The sequence below is a fragment of the Delphinus delphis genome, chromosome 1 (assembly GCF_949987515.2).
Source record: "Delphinus delphis chromosome 1, mDelDel1.2, whole genome shotgun sequence".
NCBI classification, from domain to species: Eukaryota; Metazoa; Chordata; class Mammalia; order Artiodactyla; family Delphinidae; genus Delphinus; species Delphinus delphis.
In genome coordinates this window covers 102,776,718-102,800,410 of record NC_082683.1, presented here as the reverse complement: position 1 = coordinate 102,800,410, position 23,693 = coordinate 102,776,718, and the positions used below count along the sequence as shown (strand labels likewise).

Below are 23,693 nucleotides of genomic sequence, written 5' to 3'. Positions count from 1 at the left end.
GCACTTTTTTTTGTACGGAGTTTTTCTTTTTCCTTTTTTTTTTTTAAAATACAGATTCTATTTCACTTCTAGTGATCAACCTGTTCAAATTATCTGTTTCTTCTTGCCTCAGTTTCGGCAGGCTGTATGTTTCTAGAAACTTGTCCATTTCTTCTAAGTTGTCTAATTTGTTTGCATACAACTGTTCATAATATTCTCTTATGATTTTTTATATTTCTGCAGTATCAGTTTTTATTTCTTGTCTTTCATTTATTATTTTGTTTATTTGGGTCTTCTCTCTTTTCTTCTTGGTGAGCCTGGCTAGAGATTTGTTGATTTTGTTTATCTTAAAAAAATCTCTTGGTTTTATTGATCTTTTCTATTGTTTTTTTAATCTCTATTTTATTTATTTCCTCTCTGATCATTATTTCCTTCCTCCTGATAACTTTGGATTTTGATTGTTCTTCTTTTTCTAATTTTTTTAGGTAGTAGGTTAGATTGTTTGAGATTTTTCTTGTTTCTTGAGGGAGGCTTGTATATCACTATGAACTTCCTTCTTAGAACTGCTTTTGCTGCATCCCATATGCTTTGTTACATGGTGTTTTCATTGTCCTTTGTCTTGTGTTATTTTCTGACTTCTTTGATTGCATCATTGAGCCACTGTTTTTTTTTAATTTTTAAAAAATTTTTGGCTGTGTTGGGTCTTCGTTGCTGCACACGGGCTTTCTCTAGTTGCGGCAAGTGGGGGCTACCCTTCGTTGTGGTGAACGGGCTTCTCATTGCAGTGGCTTCTCTTGTTGCAGAGCATGGGCTCTAGGCATGTAGCCTCAGTAGTTGTGGTGCATGGGCCCAGCTCTAGGCATGCAGGCTCAGTAGTTGTGGCGCATGGGCCCAGTTGCCCCACGGCATGTAGGATCCTCCCCAACCAGGGATCAAACCCATGTCCCCTGCACTGGCAGACAGATTCTTATCCAGTGTGCCACCTGGGAAGCCCTAACCACTGGCTTTTTAGTAGCATGTTGTTCAGTCTCCAAGTATTCATTCTTTTCCTGTTTTTCTTTTTCCTGTGGTTAATATCTAATTTCAGATCAGAAAAGTTGCTTGAAATAATTTCTATCCTCTTAAATTTGTTGAGCCTTGTTTTGTGACCTAGAATGTGGTCTATCCTAGAGAATGTTCCGTGTGCACTTGAAAAGAATGTGTATTCTGGGTTTTGTTTTTGGATGTAATGTCCTGTAGTTATCAATTAAGTTGAACTGGTTTGTTTGTCATTTAGAAACTCTGTGCCTTATTGATTTTCTGTCTGGATTATCTGTCCATTGATGTCAGTGAGGTGTTAAAATCTCCTACAATTATTGTATTCCTGTCAATATCTCCCTTTATGTCTGTTAGTATTTGTTTTATGGGTTTAGGTGCTCCTCTCTTGGGTGCATATATCTTAATAAATGTAATATCCTCTTCTTGTATTGATCTCTTAACATTATATAATGTCCATCATTGTCTTTCTTTATGAACTTCATTTTAAAGTCTATTTTGCCTTTTTTTTCCTCCTGTCCTATCTAGTTACATGAGGATCTTATGTGCAGCTTTGGTTGTATAGGAAATCTGCCAGTTTCCAGCTGGTTTTCTGTGAGAATTTATCCACATGTAGAGTGTTTTTGACATGTTTGTGGGGGCAGGTGAGCTTCTCCTACTTTGCCATCTTGATCCCCCTCTTCCCCCTCTTTTATATTTTTAACCTGTTTCTCTATACTATACCATGTGTAATTCTTCAACTCTTATTTCTGATTGACTAATTCTCTCTTCCCATTGTACCCAATCTATTACTTAACCTGTCCAGCGAGTTTTAAAAATCAATTATTTATTTTTCATTTCTAGATATTCTGTCTAGTTCTTTTTCAAATTTTTCTGATCAGTTTTTTTAGTCTCTTCTTCCTTACTCAGGCTTTCCATTCCCTCTTTCATTTATTTTAACAAATTTGAAAATCTTAGCTTATGCTCTGTATCTAGTGGTTTCAATATTGAAAGTCTTTTCATGCCAAATCTGCTTGTTTGGGCTTCCCTGGTGGCGCAGTGGTTGAGAGTCCACCTGCCGATGCAGGGGACACGGGTTCGTGCCCCGGTCTGGAAAGATCCCACGTGCCGCAGAGCGGCTAGGCCCGTGAGCCATGGCCGCTGAGCCTGTGCGTCCGGAGCCTGTGCTCCACAACAGGAGAGGCCACAACAGTGAGAGGCCCACATACTGCAAAAAAAAAAAAATAATAATCTGCTTGTTTCTATAAGCTTTTATGCATGGTAGTTGTTTCTCTGTGTACTTAGTGGGGTTTTTTTTGTATTATCATGAGCTTGTATTTTGGGGAATTTCATTTGCTGAAATTTATTGAGCCCTGGGTTGAGAGTACTTTTTTTTCTTTTTTTTTTTTTTGAGGTGGGAAAATCATTTTTATTTTCTATGTTCTAAAATTTTTATTGAAATATAGTTGATTTACAATGTTGTGTTAGCTTCGGGTGTACAGCAACGTTATTCAGTTGTATATATAAAACTATGTATACACACACACACACATATATATAGATGTTCTTTTTTAGATTCTTTTCCATTATAGGTTATTGCAGGATATTATGTAGAGTTCCCTGTGCTATATGGTAGGTCGTTGTTGGTTATCTACTCCATATATGGTAGTGTGTATATTTTAATCCCAAACTCCTAATTTATCCCTCCCCCTGCTTTCCCCTCTGGTAACCATAAGTTTGTTTTCTATGTCTGAGTCTATTTCTGTTTTGTAAATAAGTTCATTCTTATTTTTTAGATTCCGCATATAAGCGACATCATATGATATTTGTCTTTCCCTTACTGACTTACTTCACTTAGTATGATAATCTCTACATCCATCCATGTTGCTGCAAGTGGCATTATTTCATTCTTACTTATGGTCATTATTTCATTCTTATTTTATTGGGTATATACACCACATCTTCTTTATCCATTCATCTGGTGGAGAGTACATTTCTTCAGAGAATATTTCCTTTTGCTTCTATTAAGCATTGGGACTTTGCCAACTAGGAATGCTTTAAACTTAATTCTTGGTTTAGGATTCTTTGGGGCTGGATGTGTTGTGAATTCGGGCCTCAAACCTGCATGATGACTGGCTGGTATATACACACTCGCAGGAGAATATTTTCTTCTCTTCACTCAGAACCAAGACCAAGTGAGGTTATTGTCCTTTGGGGAAGTAGGGATCCTAGCTTATGTGAGTCTCCAATTAGAGCCCCTAGCTTATGTGGCCCCTTAGCTTTGTCTCTGTGTTCTGCATGGCTCTTAAGACAGAAGCTTTTGGTCACTGGGAAGCATAGATAGCCACTGCTCAGCACTCTCTTGTCTGGATTCATGTGTCTCCTTCATTTTTAGCCTCTGCACATTTCTCTCCTTTTTCTTGCCAGCAAAACCAAGTGTTCAAAAATATGTGTCTGGTTTTGCTTTGTTTTGTTTTATTCAGCATTTATAAAGTTAGATTTTTTTAAAGATATTTATATTCACTATTGCTGGAAATTTAAATTTTCATTCCCTGTAAAGTTTTCTTTTAGAGGTACGCCTCTATTTTGTAAGTCATATGTGGAGAGGAATGACTGAAAGGACACAAGTTTAACAAGTAATCAAGCATAGCTTTTATCAATTAATTCATTTTCCAGGTTCCCTTCGTGACCCCAGCCAACCAGGTCTTCTCCTATGTCCAACTCTCCAAGGCATTTTGTTATAACTCATAGCACTGGCAAGATTTCACATACTACAATTTTTAAAAGATTATTTTCCTCTATTTTTTTAAATTTTTTAAATCTTTGTGTCAATAGTTATACTTTTCTTGTTACTTTTACTCTTTACTCTTTTACTCTTTTTTAAAAACTTTTATTTTATATTGGAGTATAGCTGATTAACAATGTTGTGTTAGTTTCAGGTGATTCAGTTATACGTATACTGGGATCTATTCTTCTTCAAATTCTTTTCCCATTTAGGTTATTATAGAATATTGAGCAGAGTTCCCTTGCTATACAGTAGGTTTTTGTTGGTTATCTATTTTAAATATAGCAGTGTGTACATGTCACTCCAAAACTCCCAATATTTCCCTTTAGAGAAGAAGATAAATGATAATTTCTCCCATAATTGGCTGCTCAAAAATTAAGAATGTGTTAGTTTCCCTTAGTAACACAGTATTGATATTTAATTTAATCATTACTTCAAGTTTTAAGTACTATGTGCTAGACACTCTGAGGGGAAGCATTCTCTAAAGTGGAGAATTTATTCAACAAACATTAAGTTCCTACCATGTTCCAAGAACTGGAAAAACAACATGAACAAAGCATAGAGACAAGAAACAGCCTGGCCTATTTAGGGGCCCAAGATAGTTTAGAACAAATGGAACATGGAAGTAGGGGGCCAGAAGTGGGGCAAGAAATGGGATAAATTATCCACAAATTTATGTAAACTCTCCTTGAGGTTTTATTTGTGTTCAAACTTTTTAACCTTTCAGAATTCATATGCTTTCTTCATTTTTTAATGCTCAAATCAATACTTGAGATTTAAATCTTAAGCTGTTACTAGAATATGGTATCTGAATATGTAGAAGTCTTAATCAGAAGGTAAAAAGAAACCTTGTGTTTCATTGTAGCCCTGTAACCAGTCTCTGGGTCAATGCCTGGCCCTGGGCCACGGTGGGTTAGGGTGGCCCACAAGGGTCTGGGACGGGAGTCGGGGGTTGGTACAGGAGAACACAGTAGGACCTTATTGCATGTAATAGTATCAGGGGAATGCAGGAACCATGAATCTACAGGAGAAAGCTGAGACCAGGGTCCCAGAATTCAGGCTGGACCAGAGGGGGAAAGACAGAGAGCAGAATCTGAAATCATTACCAGAAGGCCTGGGTTCAAGCCCAGCTCCAGGGCAGAGGCAGGGCGCAGATTCCAGGAAGGCCAGGGAAACTTTGCGTCTGTAATAGGTCCACAAAGGAGTTCAACTTGAGAACAGCTGGAGATCCTAGGACAGGGAGTGTTTCCCCTGCCCTGGGTTTCAGAACTGTCCTTGGTGTGGGAAACCAAGGCTTGTCATGACACACAGGGCAGCCCCAGGGCAGCTGATGAGTGCAGCTCAGACAGGCCAGGCCCTCAAAGAATGGGCCCGGCAGCCTGATTGCCACACCTCTGTCCTCAAAAACTTTCCATGGCCACACCTGCAGAACTGTGCCCATGGCTAAAACACGAGAATGTGAGTCCAAGCAGGTGAGGATTTGCAGTAGAATTCCTGGTAGGGCTTTTGGAAGACTACACACCGTATCCCTACTGATTTCCAGGATACAGTGGTCTGCTTTTCTCTGGGGATATTTTTTAGTGTTACTGAAATAAAGAGCATGAGTGATAGAAGCCTTGGAGTGTACAAGTATGTCCTTGGGTCCCATTTCAGGACGCCGAGGCCTCAGACTGCCTAAGACAGGTACGTGTGCTTGGGTAGAGAAGTGCTCGGCGGGTGCCCAATATACTTGTTTCCAGCTTTATTAATGAATAAACAGTAAACTGATGGCAGGGCTAGGCATTCTGGGAAGGGACAGCCCAGGCAGTGCTCTGAATCTCTTCAGTGACAGCACGTGATCCTGAAGGCAGGTCAAGGAATAAAAAGCCAGACAGTCAAATGTGGCTTTAGGGAGCTGCGCAGGTGGCCCAGTCCTTAGATCTTTCACGCTCTGCGGGCCCTCCGTCTGCCCAAGGCCCGGACCATGGTGACCGAGGGGAGGAAGGGTTAGCGGAGGGAGCCTGCGCGGTGCTTCCCCATCAGACCGCCTCAGATCCAGCCCCTGCCTCCGCCTCCCATCCTGACGCCAGTGCCTGGCCCTCCTCCTCTCTCACAGGTTCTGGGGTTCACCTTCCTGCCCCACTCTCTAAACTCTGTTAAGGAAAGAGAAAGGAGAGCATGCTCTGGGCTGTGCCTTCAGGAGAGACGCCAGAGGACAGACAGAGCTGAGCTGGGCTTTGAACGGGACCCGCTCTTGATAACCAGAAAGGAGGTGGAAGGATGTGCTAGGCGGGGAGATCAGCCCGATGGAACACAGGGCTCCAGATGGGGAGAAGGGTTAGACAGACAGCATGGCCTTTCAGGATGGTCTTAAATTCTAGGCTCGGTTTGAACTTTACAGCAATGAGAAGTCGTTTAAATTAGGGGCTACTAAGAAGGGGTAAAAAATTCAAATTAACCTTTATAATTTTAATATAATAGCTAATATTTATACGTTACAAAGCATGGTTTGTTTCTTTGGGCCCTTACAAGAATCCTGTGGAGGTGGAAGTGTTTAATTTGGACACTGGTATAGGATGAATGGCAGCATTCTCAGTGATTCAAGCTCCCTGCTGCCATGGAGGTTCATAAAAGGGCTGAAGTGTGTTTGTTATTAAACACAATGGGATCGCTTATGCTGCTGAAGGAATCTTCTGGAAATGTTTTTTTTTCTCTGAGGTGAGAATAAGGAGGAACGGAAAATACAGGTATGATTAGGAAAAGGACTAGTAATCAACCTTGTATTGACTTTTGTCTCGCTCTGCTTGTGCACCCGCCTGATGAAATGCTAATGTGGGCTTCGTGGGCAATCAGGGGGACGGTTATAAATAGAGCCAGCTTAAGAATAAGATAGAATGGCTTCGCTGCAAACTCCAACATTGTTTAGGGAAAGATGTCTAGTTATGAACATTCTGTATTTTTCCACCTGACATCCCCCCTTCCTGTTTTCCTTTCAGAGTTTCAGACAAAAGATAGCTCCTGGGCGAGAGGGACTCCTTCAATCTATGTAAACCTGGCCACGTTGTCCTTCCATAGGTTACAACTGTACAAAACATGAGCCTGGACACAGATTTGACCCCTGGGATTTTCAAAACTTTGGATTTGTATAAAATAGAGTATAATAATGAAGGCCATGGACAGTGGAGTCTAATTCCCCAGGGATGAGCCCTTGGATGAGTTCCTTAATACTAGGCCTCGGTTTCCCCACCTGTAAAACAAAGATAATAGGACCTACCTCATAGGGCTGTTGTGGGGATTAAATGAGATAAATGAGGTCAGGCACTCAGTAAGTATGAGCTCTCATTGTTAACAGAGGTTTTAGGAGGCGTATATAGAATACGCAACTGTGGCAACGGCAAGGCCAGAGCAAATCCCAGGGAATATCAAATTACAGAATCATTTAACTATAATACTGTATTTGAAAGGGACTTTCAGAATTGCTCCAACCCTTGTTTGGTACCAGAAACTCTTCCCTTCCCACTTCTCTCCCTAAGTGGCTACTCAGCCCCTGCTTGTACGCCACACACAGTGATGGGAAACTGCAGTCTCAGGCCAGCGCCAGAAAGCTCTGTTGGAAAGTTTCTCTGTATGGCGAATCTAAAGCTAACCTCCTAGAACTTTCACCTACTGGCTTCGTTGCTTCCAGAGTGGTGGAGAATAGGCCCGTATAGCACCTTTCAAGTTTTGGAATGTTCATCACTACAGTTAGTCCTGTCTACATTAAACTACCCTGGTTTCCCTAACTATTCTTCAAAAGACTTGTCTTCTAATCACATCACCACCGTGGTCCTGTTACTCCTAGATCAACAATTCTCAACTGGGGTAGCACATCTGGAGACATTTTAGGTTGTCACCAGTGGGGCAGGGGTGCTACTGGTATCCTAACTAGACGCCAGGGTTGCTGTCAGCATCCTATAATGCACAGGACAGCCCGACAACCAAGAATTATCTGGCCCAAGTAGTCGATAGGGCTGAGCTTGAGAAACACTGTCCTAAATATACATGTTCATCAGTGTTCTTCTTAAAGCCTAGGGCCCAAAATGTACACGGAGGAGTGTCAGCTAACACTGCCATTGGACTGTTCGCTGACATTGGAGTGTCAGCTAACACTGCCCTACTTTGCCATTAAATTAGCCTGAGACTCAGGTAGTTCGTAGTGATCGGTCAGTTAAAACCCCCTTTCATGTGTTGCTGTTAACCCAGGGATAGGGCTCACTTGGAAATGCTCACTTAGAAATCTCTCATCAGTGGTGGCCCTCTCTCTTGCTGAGCCCCGAGGCAGCCTTGCAATCTTTTCCAACACAATATCCTAGGCCACCACCAAGAATCATTCAAAAGAAGTTGGTGTACGAGATGAAATCTATTTGCTGGTCATGTCTCCCTGGTTTTGTGGCATTGGGGCCTACGTATGATGTAATCCTGGGGCCTGTGCTTTGGAGGACCCCACAACCCTGTGTCACGACCCCTGGTGGCAGCTTGAAAGAAGAAAGGATGCCTCAACCTGACCCTTGAGAGCACCCAAGTCTCTCATACGCAGTTTCCTAAAATCCCTTTCCCGAACACAAAGCCATGCTGACCGCTGCAGTGTGGACAGAGCAGGCCTGCCCAGAAAGGAGGCGCCCTCTTCCACACACGCTTCTCAAGCTGCAAGGAATAGCGCCTCCTCTTTGCCAATTTCTTCCTCACTCTTGATGCTCACGGTCTGGGTTCCCTGGATCCAAGCTCGCCTTGCTTTTCCCAATATAAAGAGATGAAGGAGAGGCACTTAGAGTTAGGGAAACATACTCTACATCCTGGATTCTTCAGGGAAAAAAAGAACTTGAGTACATGGCAATCTAAACTTCTCAGAAACCTAAAACCTGTACTAATCAATATCTAGAAAACAGTTACATAATTTTACCTTGAAGCCCAGTGCTTCATATAGTATTTAAAATAATTCCTTTTCTCCTTTTATGGGGAAAAAAAGAGAGAAAGAGAAACTTTTTGGATAGGCTGAAATAAATGTCTTCAATTTCAGCATTCCTTTATAAACCTAGTTACTTTATTCATTTATGAACAAAGTAATATGTTTGATTGATTCAAACATTTACCTGATTTACTCAAATATTCTGCTTGTAATATTTAAGAGTAGAATTTATTCAGATTAATCCCACGTTTGCTAACTTAATCTAATTTTCAGAGCGTTCATCATTTACCAGTTACACAAGTGGAGGTAAGCTGATGATCTAGAAGGAATGTGGTATCTCTCAGCTTCTAAGTATTTGAGAAGGAGGCTGAAACTGGACAACAGAGAAACCATTAATGTTTGAATAAAACAAAGAGCAGCTGACGTCTTCTGGGATGAGTGCTCTACACAATGGCGTAGTGGATCAAGGAAGGCCTTGTTTTCAGAAATGGAGCGAGAGAAGATATGCAGGGGTGAGGCCAAGGGAGCCTTCCAACCTTGTAGCCTCCTGCCATATGGCACTTTTTTCTAGAAGTGTGGCTCTTAGGAGCACAGGCTCACAAGTTGGACTCCCTGGGTTTAAGACCCGGCTCTCCCATTTTCTAGCTGCGAGAGCTTGGTCATTTACTTAAGCTAAGCCTCAGTCTCCCCACATGTCAAAAGGTAAAGATAGTGGTACTTGCCTCGTAGCATTGTTGTAAGGAATGAACGAGACTCTGTATGCATAGCGCTGGCACACAGAACATGACCAATAAGAATTAGCTATTGTTTTATCACCCTCATGGTCCTCTGATACAATGAGAATTGTCCTTAAGAGGTAGGTATCTCTATCCCAGTTTATTTCTTGGTAATTCGTTAATACAGTCTGTCTGCTGCTATATAGATTTCTAGAGCACTAATTAGCTCATATGTGGTTGGAAAATAGGGGAACAATAATGGCTTACCATGGAAATAGTATTGGTTCACATGCAACTTTTTCCAAGGCAAGGGGAGCTGAAATAGCAGAGAAGAATGACAACTTCAGTGGGAAGGGCTCAGTGTGGCTTTCCATTCTTTTTTTCTTTTAATTTTAAATGAACACCTGCCCTTGGGGCTCCTGCCCCAGAGACACACATCTCAGGTTCCTTGCACCTCCCAGGTTCCACTTCCCCCCATCATACTCACCTTCACAGCAGTCTCACTGGCTCACGGCACCATAAGTCAGAGTTCCGACTCAATTGTTTCTGTGCATTTTCAATTTTCCCCAAAGCAGCTTCTGGGCCTACTGGGTGGGCTGCCTGCTTTGGCCGTCCAATTTACCTCCCCAGGTACCGATTACTGCATCTCTTAGAGACCAATTACAAAGTCACATAGACTTTGAATAATCTGCTCTTAACCCTATTTTTTCCCATCAGCCCTGTTACCTTCATTGTGTGATTTTGTAGAATGTGAGGTTTTTCAGGAACACAACATGTCTTAATAGAAATGCCTCATTTCTTTCAAGTGCCGCAGAGAGCGGCCGCAGCTGAAGCAAAGACATGTGAAGGAACTGAGCAAGGCCATCCTTGGGTAGGATGGATGTGTTTGCAGACTCCCAGGCTGCAAGGCTGGTCCCTCCCCTGAAAGGCAGAGCTCTACAGCCACTGAAATCACCTTCTCCTGGCCCAGAGCACTAAAGTGTGATGCTTGGGTCCTGACCCCATGCGGTGTAGCAGAAACAACCACTTTTCTTTTTGGTTCTGCCCTGGAGAGAGACTGTATTGCAGCATGGATTAGCTAAATATATTTCTGAACAAAGCCTTTCTCTTTACTTTCTTTGAAATTTGGTCACGAAACTGCACTTTGATTCTCCCTATTTCTCTCAGATTTAAATACTTCCTACCTCCCCAAAATCCCTGTGAGAACTTGTTCCTCTCTTTACGGAAGCCCTCACCACATTATGTCTTATTACAGTCGTGTGTTATGTGTGTCTGTGTGTGCATCTGTATGTTTGTGTATGTTTTATTTGTGTGTGTGTGTGTGTTTTACCTCAGTTACACTGTAAGTCCCTTGAGGGCAGGCACTTTGTTTACGTCATCTCTATACTTTCTCCCTATTGCCCAGAACAATGTCTTTCACATAGTAACTACTTAATAAATGTTTATTAAGTGAGCAAATCCTCCAAAGGCATCGACTTTCATCTGGGCTCTTTTGTCAGGAGGGTCTAACAGATGTGCACTGTGAATTCCAGTGCAGTGGTTAGAAGACACAGATTTGCATTAAAAATTTCCTGGAGAGCAGTTATTGGAAATTATTCTGGGGAGGTAAAAACCACAAAGCAATGTAAGAACACCTTATGTGAAATATTTTATTCATCTTTTTAAAAAATTAATAAGCAGCAGACAAGAATTATTTCATCTGGCTGCTCTGATAGTTCCTGCCTCTCTTTCCAAGGCTCTGGAGGTTGAGTGGTTTCCCAAGGGAATACCAGCTCAGAACAAACCTCAAGGTGATTTCTGCTTAGATAAGGAACTTGCTGCCAGACGGCAGGGTTCCGCTTCCACAGCCAGCGAAGCATGTGGGCCTGGGGGTAAGGAAGATGGGCTCAGCTGCTTTGACTGAAACCTAAAACCTCCACTGTCCCCTTCCTGTTGGTGAGTATCCAAGTGTCTGTTCAGTGTCTCTGCTGTCCAAACCCCCTCCTTAGAGAGGGTAGGTCTGCGGCAGGGAGACCTGTGATGGTTCAGTGTGACTGGAGTGCAGGACCCCAGGGGCAGTGTGGGGAGAGGCAAGGCTGGAGAGAGAGGGCAAGGCCCCCTTTGGAAGGCCATGCTGGCTACATCAAAAAGTGGATTTTTATCATGAGGGAAATAGAAAGGCACTAGAAGTTTTAAGCAGAGGAGTATAATGATTAGTTTTGTGATCATTCTTACCAATAGCTCGGTAGCTAACCAAAGGGTAACAGTTGGTCCTCACAACCATTTCCATCAGCACCACCAAGAAAATATATACTTCATTAGAAACATGTGCTTGTTATATAACCATAGCAGAAAAACAAGAATGACAATAGCTAATATCATTAAAGCTTCCTATGCGCCAGACACCGTTCTAGGTGGTCTTTTAAAATGTGTTTAACTCAATCTTCACAAGAAGGAATGGAAATTTGAGGTCACACAATTAGTAAGTAGTGGTGCTGGGACTTGAACCTATTCAGGCTGGATCCAGAAGCCATGCTTGTGATTACAGTATTATACTGCCTCAGTGATCACCCTCGGCCTTGCTTTCAACTAGGTTATCTCCCCTAAGCCACGCTCACACAGAAATTCTGAGGTCACCACTGATTCTGGCAGTGTGAAGAATGGATTGGAGAGGTCTAGACCAGAAGCAGGGCTGTCAGGAGAGTGTTGCAGTGATGCTGGTGAGACATGATGGTGACCAGGAACAGTGGAAATAGAAATGGAGGAATATGAGAGAAATTAAGGAGAACAGGATCTCGTAATTCAAGCAAATGACAAAATACACATTGAATGCTTAGCACCAAGCCCAGTACGTGCTTTTTTTGATATATCAAACTACTATGATATTTTCATTATCACCAGTAGGGTTATTCTCCAGACTTAAGTCCTAGCTTTTGATAATAAGCTTGCAGCAAAAAGCCACAAGTAAATTTTGTATAGTAAAAAGTAACATATGAATAGTCCTTTATGGAATATGCAACAATCATTGTCAGTTTTGTTCTTAAAACAACTCATTTGTATTGGTTTGCTAGGGCTGCTGTGACAAAGTACCACAAACTGGGTAACAACAGAAAAACATATCGTCTCACTATTTTGGAGACTAGCAGTCCAGGTGTCAGCAAGGTTAGTTCCTTCTGAGGGCTGTGAGGGAGAATCTGTTCCAGGCCTCTCCCCTAGCTTCTAGTAGTTTGCTGGCAAACGTTGGTGTTCCTTGGCTTATAGATCTCTGCTTTCATCTTCACGTGGTGTTTTCCCTGCGAGCACAAATTTCCCCTTTTTATAAGGGCACCAGTCACGTTGAATTAGGGGCCCACCCTACCCCAGCATGACTTCATCTTAACTAATCACATCTACAATGACTATTTCCAAATAAAGTCACATTCTGAGGTTCTGGGGCTTAGGACTTCAAAATACAAATTTGGAGGGGGACACACATCAACCTGTAACACAGAAGGTAGAGCAGGAATTACTCTTATTCCCATTCTAAGGATAAACGGAGTCTCAGAGAGATGAAGTAATTCACCCAAAAGGTGAGTGAGTTCCTGGGTCACAAAAGCAAGTCTGCTGTCAGCTCGGTAGTCAAAGAGAGCCAGATAGTATAATACCTCTTGCTATGAGTTTGTCCACCTGTTCTCACACACTTGGACCAGTAAGATCTGAGGCCACACCTGGGTGTGTAAAGAGAGGGGAAGTGGTCAAATGTGGCCTCTTCTTGGAATCAACTGCAGATACCCTATTATTAAAAGCTTCGTTTTGCTTATTCAATTGCTGCCCCTATGGCTGTACCTCATGAGGGTTTATCCTCCAGGGTAACTGTTTACTCAGATTGTTTCTTGTAAGTCTGTTGTTTCTCTCTGGTGGGCCCATCCCTGAGCTGAGGAGAGCTGGGTACAATGAGCCTATTCAGGACAGCAAGTCAAATGCCCCGTGCTTCCCTTTTCTCTCTATAGCATCATTCTTTGCCTCTCTGTGCCTTTCTTTTGTCGTGCCTATTGTGTAACATCAGCGTGGGTGTGGGGAGGGTATGAGTTGCCAGCAATGAACGTGTGGCCGAGGACACCTGCCTGATGACTTATGCACCAGAGCAGGCAGCACTGGGCGAGCTTCCCAGGAACTGTTTTGCCCCCATGCCAGCTCTGACCTGCACCTTCTGTTCTGCCTGAGTCACTCTCACCAGCTAAAGCCGGTATCCCCTCATGGGCCCCTCTGGGCAGAGAGGAGGGACAGACCACTTGTGAGCCCTCACCCCTGGGAGGCAGCGTAGGAAGTAGGCAGGTGCAGATTCTGGAGACAGATTCTAATCCCAGCCCTACCACTTACCAACCGTGTGAATGTACGGAAGATGCTTGACCTCCCTGTGTCATTCCTCCTCTGTAAAATGGACATAATACATTTGTTTACCTCATAAGATTATCACATGGATAAATGACATAATCCATAAATGGTGCCTAAAACAACATGTCTGCTATGTAATTCTAGCACTCAGTAAATGTAAGCAATACTTCCTTATTTGTTTATTTCCCAAATGTCATTTGTTAATCTGCTCATTGAAAACTGGCGAGATACACATCAAGAAGTCAGTGGTTGTTATGTCTGGATGGTGGAGTTACAGGTGACTTTATTGTCTTATTTTTGCTTGTTTGTACTTTCTAAACTTTCTGTCTTACTTTTTTAATAAGAGGAAACAAACTCCTGTCGAGGATCTGCAGGGTGAAGTGGACTAGAGATGAGTGGGTACAAAATGAAGACATGACCGCTGTCCTTAGGAGTTTAAAGTCTATGGAAGGAGACAAAACAGATAGGTTAATGATGTAAGAGGGATGGGCAGTAATGCTCAGGGTGGGCTGGGGATGGAACCAGTCCCCCCTCAAGTGGCACCTGGCATTACAGAAATGCCATCGGGTTTTCCCCAGCAGTCTTTGGGTATGGTCTTCACTGACCTGGAAATAGGAACGATGACACACATAGCCTGATAAAAGAGCCACTCCTTCAATCTATCCCAGCACCCCAGGGGGACAGGGATGAGATCGCTGAGATTCTTTTCTAAGGTACCTATTTCTAGGAAAGAGCTTATGTTGAAGAAAACGTTGAGACTCTTTATGTAACACCTCTTACAAATGACAGGTATGAGCCCAGGTTGCGAAGCAGCACGTCAAGTGGAATGAAGAAGTAATTTCCTGTTTTTCTGTCTCTCCACAGCATTATTAGCACCACCATTATTCTGGCTGGAGCAATTGCACTTATCATCGGTTTTGGTATTTCAGGTATGTGATTTATTGCATTATCATTGATCCATTCACCCCTGGTCCCTAAGTCCCTAATCATTCAGTGTGGTAGAATGGCAAGAGCACAGATCTTGGACCAAGAAAACTTCAGAGTAGAGAACTGGTTCTTCTACTCATTGACTGTGTTCTCTGCACTTTATTCATTTAACTCCCTGGACCTCAGTTTTCTCATGTATGGTGTGGAGGAAATAATGTCTACCTCACCAGGTAGTTGAGAGAATCAAATGGAATGTCTATCAGAGTGTTCTGTCTACCAGATAGTGCTGAAGATATCACTCTGGGATCATAGGTAACGTGCTGTGGCTGAGCCATTCTCTCAATGGCTGGCCTGAGTACATGATTCCTTTGCAATGAAGCTTCAGCTGAAGTGTTAAAGAACATCAAGTCTTTGTACACAGGATTCTTAATGAGAATCCTTATCCTGGTCATAACTGCCATTCCATGTAGGAAACAGAAGCCATTGCGGCATGGATGGCGAGTTTCTGAATGCAGCTAACTGACGTCAACTGCAGGAATCGTCTTCTCTTCTGTGGACACCATGTCTCAGAAGCATCTATTATGGATGCCAGATTAATTAAGACATTGAAGGAGTTAGACCAGCAGCTGTCCTCTCTGAAGCAAGTCGTTTGCTTCATTTCCCTTAAAGTGCCTGACTCAGGACGACACATTTATTTTAACTTAGTCTGTGGCCAAAGCTGTTACTTCATAACTTTAGTTTTTATAGTTCCAGCTGTCTTTTCTCTGTGTCACTCTCCTCCAGTGTGTGTGCTGCCACTAAATAGTAATCACAAGGCCTAAATGAAGAAAACTCGTTGTATATATGTTTGCCTAGAAAAGACATAAGCATCCTTCTCCATTTTCTTTTATCAACAAAAATGTATATTTTGTCTTTCATCCATCTTTCTATTGGGTTATCTTTTTCTTTTTGATATGTGGGAACTCTTTATATATTCTGGGTGCAATTTGGTTATGTGTATTGCAAAATCTCCTCTACTCTGTGGCTTGCTTTTTCACCTTCTTAATGATGGCTTTCAATGAGCAAAGTTCCTAATTTTAACATAGCCCAATTTATCAATCTCTTCCTTTATACCAGGAGTTTTTTGTAACCAGTTTGTTTAAGAAGTCTGCCTATCCCAAGGTCATAAACATTTTCTTCTAGGTTATCTTGTAGAAGCTTTAATGTTTAACCTCTCACATTTATATCTACAACTATCTAGAATAATTTTGTGCATGGGCAAAGATAGTGGCAAGATTGGTCAAAATACTATCCTTCCCCCACTTCTCACTAGTGCCATTTTTGTCATAAATCAAGTATCCAAATGCGAATGGATCTGTTTCTGAGCTCACTAGCCTGTTTCATTCTAATATTCTTTTATAATTTGTTTTTTCTTTATTTCATCTCTTCCTATTCCTAATCTTGGGCGCTCTCTCTCTCTCATATCTTTTTTTTTTTCTCTCTTATCTTAAAATAGGTTTACAGGTGTTAATTAGCTTTATAGTAGTTTGAAAACCAGGTTTTGGTTTTCTTTTTCTGATTTTCTTATTTAATTAATTTTGGCTTTTATCTTTATTAATGTCCCTCTTTCCATTTTGTTTTGCTGTCTTTTCTTTCTTTTTTAAAAATATTTATTTATTTATTTAGGCTGCGCCGGGTCTTAGCTGCGGCACTCGGGATCCTTGTTGCAGTATGCGGACTTCTTAGTTGCGGCATGCGTATGGGATCTAGTTCCCTGACCAGGGATCGAACCTGGGTCCCCTGCATTGGGAACACGGAATCTTACCCACTGGATCACCAGCGAAGTCCCTTAATTTTTTTTTTTTAAGTGATGATCCATTTAAATTCTTTTTTATTTAAAAAAATTTTTTATTGAAGTATAGTTGATTTACAATGTTGTACTAATTTCTGCTGTATAGCAAAGTGACTCTGTTATACACATATATACCTTCTTTTTTTTTTAATATTTTTTTCCATTATGGCTTAAACCAGGAGACTGGACAGAGTTCCCTGTGCTGTACAGTAGGACCTAGTTGTTGCTGTCTTTTAATTCTTTTTCTAATATCTTAAAATAAGCACTTCACAAAACAGTACGTCCAGAAAGCCAATAAACAGCCCTTAGTAGGTACCGCCATTTAGTTTTCCAAAGTGATTTACCAAGTCCCTCTTCACAGGAAGTGTATAAGGGACCCAGTGCTCCACGCCCTCACCGGCACTGGATCTCGTGGGACACTGTTGTGATTTTAACTTCTAAATATTTCCTGGTGACTGACAGACTGGGTGCGTTTTCATATGAGAAGCATAATGCTGAGCGACAGAGCCAGACACAAGACAGTACATTCTGTATAAAAACCAGGCAAATGAACCTCTGCTATTAGAAGGCAGAATAATGATTATTCTCCTGGGAAGAGTGAGAGAGCAGCCCTTAGGAGGGGGCACGAGGGGACTTCTGGGGGATAGTAAAGTTCTAGTTCTCAGTGTGGGTGCTGGGTACATGGGGAGAAGTTGCGATAATTCTTCAAACTGCACAATTATGTGTACACTTTATGTATGTATGTTATACTTCTATATCTTCTACAATATATATATAGAAATAAAATATTGACTAGTAAAGCAAATATTTTGGACTTTTAAATCTATCAGTACATACATTTTGGTAGCTTCCTCACTAATCCTTAACTCCTCTTCTTTAGTTATAACTTCAGCTTCCCTGTGACAGTCAACATTTTGCTACGTATACCTTTTCCTGTGGCATAGCTCAGTACCTCAGGTACTGAGCTCAGTTCCTTGAATACAGAGGGTACTCCTTAAGTGCTTTTTTTTTTTTTGCAGTACGCGGGCCTCTCACTGTTGTGGCCTCTCCCGTTGCGGAGCACAGGCTCTGGACGCGCAGGCTCAGTGGCCATGGCTCACGGGCCCAGCCGCTCTGTGGCATGTGGGATCTTCCCGGACCGGGGCACGAACCTGTGTCCCCTGCATCGGCAGGCGGACTCTCAACCACTGCGCCACCAGGGAAGCCCCTTAAGTGCTTTTTGAATAGACAAGTGGACGGAGGCATGGAGGGGTGAATACATAGATAAAAGTTACAGTTCACTCAGTTCAGCAGTGTACCACCAATAATATTAAAACCCTACCACCAATGAAAGATTTTCTGCCTTCTATTTCATAAGGTAAAAGCTGGCTATTCTGGATTAAGTGGGCTGTTTATTACTTTAACACTGTTTAGTTGGATTTTTCTAAATTGCTCTATTAAAAGGACCATAACCCTTACCTGAGAGCATTATATTATCACACTTGAAGTAAATTAGATAAAATGTTAGCTGGATTAATACACAAGACAGTGAAATTAAGCAAATAGCATTAGGTAGATCATGACGACGGTGATGGTGATATCTTTTGAATCCTTTTTGTGTTCACCTCACTGTGCTAAATAAGTTTGCATATATTATCTGATTTACCACTCACAACAAATAGGAGATAAATATTACTATGTCCTGATTAGAAAATTGCCTAAAGTTGCACACAGCAAGCAAGCAGGCGCAGTTGTGTTTCAAGCCCTGGAAATTTGCTTCCAGAACCCACACTCTTTCCCATCACTCCATACCAGTGATAACAGTCATGCAGAGATGTGGCAGAGAAGGGTGTTTTCTGGTATGCCTTGCAGGCAGTATTCCTGAGAACACAGATTTTAAAGATGTAAAGATATTCCTAAACACAGAAAAGAATCTATTTCTTTGTAACTCTCCTGAGGCTGTGTATGTCACCTTCTCATAGCCATTCCACTCCTTACAAGCTCTAAATGTGGACCCCATAAAACATAAAATGCTTTTGAGGTAGGTTGTTTGGAAGAGAGGCTGAACAGCTCCCATTAGGCTGGCTTTAGGGCAGCCTTCGTGGATGACCCTTTGAGAAGGAGGGAGATGCAGTGGAAAGGTCCCTGACTATAATTTGCCAGTCCCTGTGCTATCACTCACCCACTGGGTGACTTTGAACAGCTCTGTATAGTAGAAACATGTAGGGATCAGAGTTGTTCTAATCTCAGGTCTAACGTTAACTGTGTGTCCCTTGGGATATGACTTAACTTCCCAGAACTTCACTGGTAAAATAAAGTCGTTGTGGGAATTACACGAGAAAGTGTTTATAAAGTGCCAGACACATACGTGTGTAATAAATGGCTGCTGTTATTGTTTTCATTGATACCATCAGTGCCATTAATAATAATTTGCTATTATTAATGCATTCACATAGCACCTCCTAAAACTTGTACTATTTCCTGGCCACACCCAGAAGCTCCTCTGAAGTTAGGGAAGCCAGGGCAGGAAGCCACAGGACACTGCCTCCTAATTATGCTCCATCTTTGGTCACTGGATAAAACAATCAGGCATGTGCTTATGGCGCCGAAACAGGAGCACTGAAGTTGTTTGGAAAGAAACTGATACGCATTTTGTCACTGTAGTCATCTGAGAAAATAGACAGATGTTGGCCTTTCTTACACTTGTTTTATGGTTTTTCATTGTTTTTTATTTTTACATAAGGTGGGGATACTGTTTTAGTGGATAGGCTCTCTCTATATCTCAGTCTGGCCCTGGATATCAGCAAAATGTGGTGGAAGGAGTATAGGCTTAGGACAGACTCAGACAAGACTGAGTTTGATATTGGCTCCACTACTTGCTAGATACGGGGCTTTAGGCAAACCATTGAATCCCCCACAGCCTCTTTGTCCTATTCATAAAATGGGTAGAACAGTAATTCCTACCTCTCAAGGTTGTTATCTGACTTAAAATGAGTCACTATAAGCATTTAGTAAAGTGTTTATTTCCTCCCTGTGCTCTGATCTGCAATCTTTCCAAATGATTCTAATTAATAATGGTTATCAATATCATTGATTTAAGGTTTAACATGTGGCAAGTCAGATACTATGTTAAGCTCTTTACCTGTATTGTATCACTTAGTCCTTTCAGGGGCCTTCTGAGGAAGCTACTATTATTAGCATCCCCATTTTACAGATGAAAAAAATTATGGAATAGAGAAGTTAGAAAACTTGCCCAAGGTCCCATATCCAGTGAGTGGCAGAGCTGGGACTTGAACACAGACAGCCTGATACCTGTTCTCAAACGCCAGTGCTCTGCTGCAGCTTCCCTACTTCATTCCTTTATCTAGCCTGGCCCAGTATCCTTTCTGCTGTCTTCTCACAAGAGCAACTGTTATCCCCAACCCTGCCCTCTTCTCTGGCAAGAGTGGCACCCACAGGTGCCACCACAGGTTCCACTGGTGCAGGCTTAAGCCTATGTGTTTCCACGTTTAAACCATGTGCTATGGTGCCCATCTGGACAGCTGGGTTGCAGCAGAAGCTGAGGATGCTGTCTGTGCTACTGAAATCTACAGAACTTGTCTTACTGAGTCATTTCAAAGGAAAGTTCATTTCCCAGGTTTCATCCAGTGGTGTTGGGCAACCCAGAATCGTAATTTCTATAAAGAATCCTTGCCTTGTGTTACCTATAACCCCACCTCCCAAGAGATTCCTGCTCCTACTGCAGAGGGCAATTGAATAGTGCCCACTGGTGTGAAAACAAAATGGTTCCAATTTCAGCTTGCTCCTGCCCTTTGACAGCTCCTCTTTTCCCACGCAGACCAGAGCTGTGATAGTAATCGGCCCTCATGAGCACAGAATTCATTTTCAGTAAGTGGCTGGGACTTCTAACTTTAAAGAGATTTGATGGAATCTTAGAGACCAATGGAATTCTTGAAACCCGTGCCTGTTTAACAAAATTCTCTATCAGTAGATAGCTCCTTCTAACCATCTCTTAAAGCCCTTTTACCCTCAACAAACCACACAAGAGCCCCTGGTGGTTAGGAGGTCTGGAGAGTCATATTAGGCCAAACTGTGGTTCCTAGAACATAGCTCCTTGAGCCAATATTTGTTTGCAAAATTGAAAACAGATTTCTTTTTGAGAGAAGCAATATTTATATACTGTTGCTTGCAAAGTAAATCTCATTTTATCACTTGTAACCATCATTTATTCACCTAACAAATAAGTATTTATTGATTGCTTTCTGGGTGCAAAGCAATGGTCAGGTCCTCATGGTTTCTTAAATTCTCACTGGCTTTTATTCCTCCTGATTTGCTACAAGGAGGGGGGATTTAATCAGCATTACACACATTCCATCTGCCACATCTTTAATGCAACCTTAAATGAGCTAGAGCCTGCGGTGGGTCCCTGGGGCACTCCACAGCTGCCTACTTTTAATCATTAAGTTTTCTAAGAGATATTTCAACAAATCCTCCACCTGTGGGCTCAAGGCCAACACATTAAAATTAATTCAGTAACATAATTACTCAACTAAGATATGTCATTACCATTTCATTCTCTCCATAAACTGTGCTAATCATATATTTTTTCTAAAAAGTAATTTTTCAATTCAACTTTAATGGAACTTTATAAACTACAATCAGATTTACCCTTGCTCTAACATAGTTATGCTTGCTCTATGATTTTATTGAGAATCATGGTGTATTTTCATTGCTTTCTTTTTTCACTGACTCACATTTCCCCCAAATTTAGATGGGATAATCTAGCCAAATGTTCCTTACTCCTACAATCATTTTGGATAGAATCATCTCAAACAGTGCTTTGATTTCTACTGATTTTCATTCTTTCATTCATTCATTTATTCATTCACTCAACAAATATTATTTTTCTCTGTAGAAACATAGCACTAGGCACTTGTCTTAGTTTGCTTAGGCTGCCATAACAAAATACCATACACTGGGTAGCTTAAACAATAGAAATTTATTTTCTCACAATTCTAGCAGTTGAGAAGTCCCACTGCCACCCCCCACCCCAGGCTCCAGATGGCCCCATCTCTAAGGCTTCCATTAGAGGCCCTCCAGCCTGTTGAAATAGAGGCCCTTGGCCTGCTGAAGCATAGAGCTGAATAGATCCATGGTCTGGTTCTGTTAAATCTACGAAGTCTGATAGCTTTCTTTCATTTTGTCTCATTTTTCTATTCCCTTTAGTTTTTCTGTACCAAGCTGGCAGTATATAATCCTATCTCTATTCCTGGCTTCTGTTGAGGTGGCTGTTAAAATCCTCATGAGTCATACCTATGATCTCCTTATTAAATGGTTGTTCACCCACACCCTGAGCGCTATCTTCAGAACAGTCTTCTCATTTTTTGCAATATGGATAGGCTGAGAACTTTCCAAATCTTCAAGTTATGGTTCCTTTTTGCTTAACAATTCCTTCTCCAATTCATCTCTCTCCTTTCTCATATTTTAGTATAAGCAGTCAGGAGTAACCAAGCCTCTCTTTCAACACTTTGCTTAGAAATCTCCTCAGCTAAATATCCAATTTTATCACTCACAAGTTTTACCTTTCACAAAACACTAGAACACAATTCAGCCAAGTTCTTATGCCATTTTCTAACAAGGATTGTTTCCTTCCAGTTTCCAATAACACGTTCCTTATTTCCCATCTGAGATCTCACCAGAATCGCCCTTAACATCCACATTTCTAGCACGCACCTCAAAACTCTTCCAGCCTCTACCCATTACCCAGTTCCAAAACTTCCTCCACATGCTTAGGTACTTATTGCAGCAGTACCCCACTTCTTGGTACCAGAATTTATATGTCAGGTTCTCCAGAGAAACAGAACCAATAGGGTGGAGGTATAGGGGGAAAGGGAGTGAGAGGCAGAGAGAGAGGAAGATTTAGAAAGAATTGACTCACATGATTATGGACTCTGAGAAGTCCTAAGGTCTGCAGGCAGCAAGCTGGAGACCCAGACAGTTTAGTTCCAGTCTGAGTCCAAAGGCTTGAGAACCAGGAGAGCCAATGGCTAGTTCCAGCCCCAAAGCTGGCAGGCTCAAGATCCAAAGAGAGACAGTGTTTCAGTTCAAGTCTGAAGGCAGGGAGAGACTTGTGCCCCAGCTCAAAGGCAGCACCAGTTCCCTCTCGCTCAGCCTTTTTGTTCTGTTTAGGTCTTTAATTGACTGGATGAGGCCCACCCACATTAAGGAGGGTGATCTGCTTTACTGATGCAAATATTAATCTCCTTCAGAGACACACCCAGAACGTCTGACCAAATATCCGGGCACTCTGGGGCCCAGTCAAGCTGACGCATAAAATTAACCATCAGAGCGTTACAGGACTTACAGATATGATTAAGACTTTTTTTTCCCTTGAAAAGCTTACAGATTAGTGCCAGAGACAGACTAGAGACAAGGTAGAGGGAGACAGATGCTATAATAAAGGCAAAGAAACGTGTTGAGGAAGAGGAGAGAGACGATCTTTTAATTTTGGTTTGGCACATCAAAAGGGGGTTTCATGCGAGTCCTGCCATCTGAAGAGCCTTGAATATAAGTAGAAGTTGGATAACTGGTGATAAAGGAGAGGAGGGAACTATAAATTGTAGGTGCACAATGCAGTGTGTGGAGATGCATAGTATAATTATAACCAGTACTAGCCTGCAATGTCTTGGATATCAATCTGTCAAGTGAAAACAATTAAAAAGCAAAGTAAATCTTTAAAGCAGTGTTCAATAAAATGCCAAGGCAGGGGATGGGGTGTGTTGCATTCATATTACACAGCAAAACTTCATACTACCTTCTTTCATAATTTGTCTCCCAGATCTCCCACATGAATGACCATGCATGGCAGCTACTCCAAAGCCTCTCTTCTCCTACACTCTAAAACCTCCAAAACATCCTCCCAACCCAGCCTAGGCACAGGTTTTTGTTTCCTCTGCCTCGTTTTTACTGGTACTTTTTCTTCCATCAGTAACTCTCTGTTCTTTATAATATAAATTCATTTAGTTTGCTTCTCCAGTTCTGTCCCTAATCCATTACCTTCATCTACTTTATAAAAGCATAGGAGCTAATAAGATAATTCCAACCCCTTAAGGGCTGGAAGACAGAAGATGCCAAAGATATCCCCTATGTTCATAATGTTTACCTCTTACATTTGAAAAATAGCAA

At 41.7% G+C, this 23,693-nt stretch overlaps 2 long non-coding RNA genes across 2 annotated transcripts in view; one reads left to right on the top strand and one right to left on the bottom strand.

The window, feature by feature from the left end:
• LOC132422274 (uncharacterized) overlaps positions 1-17,751 on the top strand; it is a 61,377-nt gene extending 43,626 nt beyond the window's left edge. Inside the window, exons 2-3 of the long non-coding RNA XR_009518840.1 lie at positions 14,636-14,700; positions 17,549-17,751. This is a non-coding gene — a long non-coding RNA (uncharacterized lncRNA). The remainder of the gene's footprint in view (positions 1-14,635; positions 14,701-17,548) is intronic.
• On the bottom strand, positions 12,405-23,667 carry LOC132422260 (uncharacterized). Its single transcript, XR_009518838.1, has 4 exons — positions 22,447-23,667; positions 14,104-14,213; positions 13,757-13,807; positions 12,405-12,690 (listed from the first exon to the last, which is right to left on the bottom strand). It is a non-coding gene; the product is annotated as an uncharacterized lncRNA (long non-coding RNA).
• Positions 23,668-23,693: the final 26 nt, after the last annotated feature.